The sequence below is a fragment of the Akebia trifoliata genome, chromosome 15 (genome assembly GCF_017979445.1).
Source record: "Akebia trifoliata isolate Shusen 1 chromosome 15, ASM1797944v1, whole genome shotgun sequence".
Taxonomy (NCBI): Eukaryota; Viridiplantae; Streptophyta; class Magnoliopsida; order Ranunculales; family Lardizabalaceae; genus Akebia; species Akebia trifoliata.
This window is the reverse complement of record NC_141389.1, coordinates 9,372,526-9,380,347: the sequence shown is the minus strand read 5'-3', so window position 1 is coordinate 9,380,347 and position 7,822 is coordinate 9,372,526. Positions and strand designations below refer to the sequence as shown.

At 34.3% G+C, this 7,822-nt stretch overlaps 1 pseudogene across 1 annotated transcript; it reads right to left on the bottom strand.

Moving 5' to 3' along the window:
• Positions 1 to 2,324, bottom strand: LOC147384253 (uncharacterized; annotated as a pseudogene). The gene is made up of 5 exons (XR_015172388.1): positions 1,654 to 2,324; positions 1,325 to 1,488; positions 639 to 1,196; positions 390 to 545; positions 1 to 288 (listed from the first exon to the last, which is right to left on the bottom strand). The product of XR_015172388.1 is annotated as an uncharacterized LOC147384253 (transcript).
• Between the last annotated feature and the right edge of the window lie 5,498 nt (positions 2,325 to 7,822).

Sequence of the window (7,822 nt, the reverse complement as noted above, 5' to 3'; positions counted from 1 at the left end):
TGACAAAGTGCCAATCTTCTGGGACTGATATTATAGGTGTTTCTAACATTCTGAATATACAATTCGTTTGAGCCTCATGCCCTGGCTATCAAGAAGCAAAGTTATAAGTAAAATCCAGCATACCCACTCATAGATGAAAGTAAGTTTTAAGTCTTACATTTCCTTCTCTAGTTGTTTTCAGATGAATTCCTTGGTGTGTGCAGTCACTTTGTCAGTCTTGTTGCACCATATGAGCACTGGGATCTTCTTCTTCACAATGCTTGCCTTTGTCAAGATATCATACAGGTACTTTCCACATCAAAAAACACAAAATGTCACAAACCGAGTCTGCTTCTGTACACACATGACAGAAAAGCAAGCAAAAAGGACCCGGAAAAAAATTTAGTAACTAGGAAGTACTTGGCAACTGCACGGCGGTTTGGCAAGAAGTCTAGCGCATCCACAACAAAAACAAGGCCTGCTGCTTGTGGCAAGTAATCATCAAGCTTGGGTCGAAGGCGAGAGTGCCCAGGAACATCAACTACGTGCACAGGCTTTATTTTTCCCTTATGTAGGAAGACAAGAAAATAGTTCAGGATCATTTGTATAAATTAGTTATCTTTATGTCTAGAATAACAGTAGAGGGCACGATGACTGACATTGTTGATTTCTGTAGGATTGCAGGTAGGCAAGTTCATGGAATGTGTCATGGAGATAAATGGATTGGTCCCATCAAGGGTATGCCCGAGATATAAAAAAAAATTGACTGCGATGAGTAGCTTAAGAACCACTGATGCTATCTGTGTTTATATCGAGAGCAATGTCATACCTACAGTTTTATAAGAACCAATTTGAGACTAAAAACTAAATGATTTGAAGAAAAAAGAACATATTCAAGGACGTGAAGGACCTTTCATCAAAGGTTACATCGACTTAATTCGCAATTTCATCAACTAATTCTGTTTCAATTCCAAGATTGGATTCACAAATATTTCCCACTACAGGAACTAGCTTGCTCAACATGAAATCTTGGTAGGGTTTTCCATGGGTTTGGTGTACACACTTGAAAAGTTCTGTGTTTATGATCTAAAACAAAATCAAATGGAATTTTGTGAGAAAATTAAGACAGAATTACGCTAGAAAACATACTTCACTCTCTAATATGTCCATTGCTGTTTCCTTGTTTTTAGCCTTTATTAGGAGATTCTTTAATCTACCTACATCCAGCAAACTGAAATGGTTGGATTTGTGCAGGTTGGGTTCGCAAATTGGTTAATACATGGTTCATTGTAACAGTTGCATCAACCTTCAAATTACCTAACCAAATGGTTGTTTAAAGTATTACCTTCAAACGACTGAAATTGCAGCTGAGTTATTCCAAGTACCATCAATCAATATGAAGTTTAAAGTCTGATCTCTCGTCATCTGTGAGTAGGATCAATATGAAAGTTACCACCCTGTTGAACTCCAAGAAGCAATGGACTCATTGAAGGAAAGAATCGTCAAAAGCTGAAAGTCAAGAGTTAATGAAACAAATCATTGATAAATAAGGATTTAGGAATTGAGGAAGAGAGGGTGTAAATTGTAATAATCAATTCAGCAAAATAGTAATTACAGTGAGAATTCTAAACTGTAATTAAAAAAATAAGAAAGCATGTTAGAAGAAATTATTACCTGCCACAACTCAATTGCAACATACTTCAAGTTGGGGAATACATATAAATCTGGATCATCTTTGAAATCTGTCAAAAAAAAAAGTTGTAAGTAGATCATTTACTTGTCTTCTTGATATCAGGATCTGTTATCTCTCTTGGAATATCATTGTATCCCTGCTTATATATGTGAAGAATTACATTGTGAGGTGTAACACAACTAGGAAAAAATAACAGCAGAGAGTCCCAAATAGTAGAAAGAAGAAAAACAGGACAATTAACATATGAACAATTATGTACCTCTGGCTGTAAAAGAGAACTTTGTTAATATTGAAATCTTGCAACATGTATACTAGAGAAAAAGAAAATAAGTACAATCCAGAATTTCAATTTGTAACCTTCTTGACATTGGGATCTAGCAGAATTTCATATTGAAATCTAGCAACATGTTCTTGGCACCCGTAAAAAAAAACACTCAATCCACATGTAAATCTATTCCAAAAATTCGAAAAAAATTTAGATGTTTGGGATTGTAACTTAATAGTTCAGTACCAAAGAAGTCAGGAAACTGGGTACCGAAACAAGTATAAAAAAAATTTACATTGGGTTCATTGGAAGACTTACCAAAGAGAACTTGATTGAGACATGATGATAGAAGAACTCTATCATCATGTCTCATGGAAAACGCTGTGAGTTGGACTGTTCTCCATATAACTTTTGCCTTTTTCAATTTGATTAGTAAAAATGCAGTTGATCTTCAAGCTCACGGTCGCATGGGACATTGCAATGGAAGACAAATAATAAACTAAAGTAAAGAGCATGGAAAGAGGTTCAATCATGACCTATAGGTTTTCTACTGTATGATCTTGAACACCCAGATATGTGTGAATTTATAGGTACAACGATTTGTCATTCAACAAGAATAGAATAGACAACATTTCTTTTGTTCTGTACCTATTAATCCAAAGAGGATCAAATACACAAAGAGAAGAATTTGATAAACCAACTTAAAATAATGTTTGAATTATTCTTTGTTGTCTAACACAAATCCATTTTAATAAATTGCGACCCAAATTAATTTTCTTAATGGACACAATAAATCTATGAGAAGTTTCTCTTCCTAGATTGTGTAATTCTCTAACCATTTAGAGCTATACCACAAACGCTTGCCATAGCTATAAGTAGAAGCAGTTTGTGGGTTAATTTCATTGATCACAGGTTTGAGAGTTGTCTAATGTTTTGACGGTTACAATCTTTCACAAATAACAATTGATGATAGGCTTCAATGATACTGGAGTAAAGTCTGATCTAAAACCACTGTCGTTAGCCTAAAAATGACCGCTAAAAACCATCGCTACTAGTTCCTGACATACCATTCCACTACTACTGCCAGCAAGTGTAATTGATAAGTTTGGGGGTCCAATTCTTAACAGTTTAACCTCAATCAATTCTCAATACATGGCATGTTGAGTTCAGTAATTAATCGTGACCTACAAAGACAATTGCAAAGTGAAAATTGATACGTTTGGGGGTCCAACTCAAAATCAATTGGCAGTGAGTCTAGGCTCAAGAGCTTATAAGGAGAGAGACAAAGCAATAAGTGTACAATGTGGGACTAAACTCAACAAAAATCACAAAAACTATCATATTAGTTCTTGACATGCCATTCAACTACTACTACCAGCAAGTGTAATTGGTGATATTTTGACCACAACTCCTCCATTGCTCTCATGTGCCTGGAAAATTGATTAGGCACAGGAAAAAATTAAATACCATGGAAAAAAGTAGGAAAGAAAGGAGAGAAGTATCCTTTCCATATTTCAGGCCAAAAGAATTAAATAGAATATGCTATCATATTTCAAGCCAGAAAATAAATTACATAGATTTAGATACCAATCAACCATGCAAATTTTCATTGCTAAGCCCCTAAGATCCCAAACTTGATTGTAGAAGTTCATAAGATGCAACAGGTTGCAGCTTTTTCTATATGATAACTACAACATATTCTTACATTAAAAGTCACCGAAGCCAAGTCCCATCAAATTAGGACCGGTCAGAAAGCCAAATAGAAATGACTAATGCAAGTCAAAATAGTTTGTGTTACAACAACACAGACATTGTGCCTACACTCAATGCTACCTATAAACCAAATAGAAATTACTAAAGCAACTCAGGCTCTATATCTAGTTTTCAGTCTTACCTACAGAATCAAGGTTGCCCATCATATTTCAGCTAATTCAATCATACATGTAAATAAACATTAGTGACGGACAACAAGTACATTTTACATAAAACAGAACAGAACAATGATAGTTAAGATGAGTTATTGGTGATACCCAATCAACAATTAACACTTTCTTAGCATTTTCACTCTGAACTGCAAATACTACTAGAAGTAAAGAAGGTTTTATAATAAAATTGGAATTTCGCACAATTGCACGCACGCTAGCAGATAAGAAATGGTGAGGCCTACCTCATTTATGTCATACTTTGATTCACGGAGTCTCTCACTCCAAAAGTTAATGTCCCAGTGGTTCAAATCATTAGCTTCTATAGCACCCTGGTCTCTAGAGGAATTCTTAAGGTCTTCCATATCTATAAAAATGAAAAGAATATTAAGTTCACTGAAACCTTCAACAACTTAAAGTACTTGTTGGAAAAGAAAATGTCTACATCAGGAAAGATGAATTCAGGAGAGAATACACTTTCAAACATTCGCCACATAAAGGATACACTTAGGGAAATTGAGGATCATAACAATTCCTAAGAACAACTTAAAAACTAAAGCAAGCATGACTTAAACTATTTTCACAAATAACTTAATGATTTTCAGTATATATAAATGCAAAAAAGAAAATGAAAAGTAGAATGATTAAGAATCAATAACGTGCCAGATATTTTTCTCTTAACATAGGATTACAAAATAAAAAGGGAAAAGCATTGGTCACTACTAAATCAGTTTGCATTGCATGATTTTCAATGCACAGTCCTAGAATAATGAATTTTGAGACTGCAAGAAGTTCCATGAAGATCTTCTATAGGCAAGTATCTTTTTCATGAGATTGAAATCCTACAAATTTCCAACCCAAAGCATAAAGAAGTTGAATACATGCAGTAGAATATCATATATCTACTGTTATAGTAAATATCCATCCAACCTACACTGTTCCAAAAATTATATAAATAACAAACGAAATGGAGTTAAAAAAAACCCTAAAATAATCGAATTTTTACATAATGGATCTCTGATCTAGTTTAACACAAAGAGAGATCCTAAGAACTCCAGATTAAGACAATTTAGAAATGGTCAAAACCTATTATAATCTACTCATAAAAGAAAGAAAAAATTATTATCATGATCACCTAACCTAAAGAGAACCTTTATCATCAAAGAAAAACAGGGTAGAAATATAAATAGATCAAAGATGAGGAAATTGATACTCAAAACCATAACTACTAGAGCTAGATCTATCAGATCTAAGAAAACAACAACATTTACCGCAGATAATGATTGCTAACCTGATCAAAGATTTGCGATTTCTCTAGGATCCATCCATGGTGTTAATTGGACCAAGCCCATCATTTTTCCAGTTGGGCTTTTATTTTTAGTTGGACCAAGCCTGTTTGGCTGTTGTGATTGGGCTAAGCCCGATTCAAATTATAACTAATGTTTTAAGTTCTGATGGGTCATGTCTGATTCAGCCATACCGACCCGTTTATCTAACCCATTTGGGTCAACCTCTTACCCGGATCGAGTCAACCCAGTTCAGCCGAACCAGTTCAGCTGGTTCTAGCGTGAACCAGCTCATAGAAAATCGATTTTCCTTTAAAACTTTGAAAAATCATAACAAATTTTTTTTAACTCCAAATTGGACAAAACAAGAGTCCATTTTGAATATTTTTTCAAGATCTATTCAATAAAATTGTTAAAATAATTCGTTGACAGCAACATATAATAGTAAAGTTCAAATCAAGTTGTACTATTTTGGAGAATGTATCTATAATTGCTTTCTTTTATGTTGTAATTTTAGTTGTTGCTATTATCACAAATGTATGTACCCACATTCAAAACAAGAACAATTAGAAAGCAAATTTAAATATATTAGGGTATAGGCCTTGCCTATAGGGGTTTAGGAAGACACTTTGAGTAATCATTCAAAGAAAGTGATGAAAATAGGATAGTAGTCTGCCTAAAGGTAACCGTTCTATGAAAGTTACAGGTTCTTGAATTTTGGGACTTAGTATCACACTAAGATCACTTTATAGCATTCTTTTGCATGAAATCACTAACTTCTACCCAAAAGTGATTTAAGGATGTTTGTGTAGATCGAATGAATAAAATAGTCACAAATGTGAAGGGGAGAGAATGATAACCTTCTTACCTAAAGGTGTAGATAGTATCTAAATTGAATTGGAACATGAGTGGCTAGGTCTATGTGTGTACTCCAATGCAATTTTAGAGAATATACAACATATTAAGATCTCAGCCCAAAGGCGAGTCTTGATGATGCGACTTGTTTGTACCTGTAGAGTGAAAATTTTCACCTTTAATAAAACACTCTGAAACGATTCAACCAAAACCCCTGGTACGAATTGAGATAATCGAATCCCACAGTATATATTAATGCTTGACCATATCTTAATCTAGCTATGGATGGGTATTGATTCAAAAGATTCTAGTAGGGATTGAGCCTCTTAATAGCTCTAATTACTCATCTTGGAGGATCAATATTGACATTTTGCAGGGATGCATGGATTTTAATTTTGTTCTTTTTGAAGACATGCCACCGGCTCCACTTTCAAATTCTACGAAGTTGTCGAGGACTCATTTTGCTAAATGGGAAAAGGCTAATAGATTATCTAAGATGATCATTCGAGCATCTATTAGTGAGACTCTTCGAGGTGGTACTCAGACCATAGATACAGCTAAAGAACTATTACAGATCATCAAGAAATAATTTGTGGGAACAAAGAGATCTGTTCAATATGAGTATTTAGGTCAGTTGATAAATCTGAAATATGACGGTAACGGATATGTGCGGGAACATATTCTGAAGATGTCAAAGCTTGTCATTAGTCTCCGTGAGCAGGAGATTTTTTTTTTTAAGATGACCTTCTAGTTCACATGGTAGTTTTATCACTGCCTAAGTCTTTCGACACTTTTAAAGTCAATTACAGTGCATATGAAACTAAATGGGATCTGAATCAATTGATTTCTCTGTGTCACTAAAGAGGTAAGATTGAGAAGTTTGAAGGTTGAGTCAGCACACTTGGTTGTTCACCCAAATAACAAGAGAAATTTCAAGAAAGGTGGCAACAAGAACTTCAAGCAAGGAAAATGGTTCAAAGGTTTTAAGAATCAGAAAACAATCAAAGAAAAGATAGAAGATGTGAAAATAGATAATGAAGAATGCTGGTTCTGCAAGAAGAAAGTACACATGAAGAAGGATTGCTTTGCTTATAAGAATTGGTTGCAAAAAAAATCCATGAGGGGTTCGTCGATAGGAGAAATCTCTAACCAAAGGATAAACTTTTTCTTGGGAATGCAGATGCATTGCAGGTTGAGGCTGTTAAAGCTTATCGCCTCATTATCGATACAAGACATTCTTTGATCTTAGAGGACACTTTTTTACATTCCGTCTTTCAGACGGAATATTATTTCCATTACTAGATTGAATATTATTGGTTATGCTTTTACTTTTCGCGATAGTAGGATGCACATTTTTTATCATGATGACATTGTTGGACATGATTTTTTATTTGAAGGAGTTTATCAGTTATTTTTTGATAGTTCGTTTACTTCTTCTCTATTATATTTATCTGTTGATTCGCATATTCCGGGGTCTAAGTTTCCTAGTTCATTAGAAAACTCTTCTATGTTATGGCATTTGAGATTAAGTCACATTTCCAAGGGAAGTCTAGAATTCTTAGTTAAGGAAGGAATTTACGTCTTCTAGATTATTTAGATTTTGATATCTGTGTGGATTGCATTAAGGGAAAAATGACTAAGCAATAGAATCTTGAAGCTACTAGAGCTACTAATTTACTAGGTATCTTGAATATGGTCAAAACAGTGGGAGTGAAAAGTAAAGGAAAGTTATATTTGAAGAGAAACGTAGTGATCCACCAATATGTTTTATTCCACAACCTTTACCTCATTTGATGACTTCACCTGTCCATGCCGTCATTGT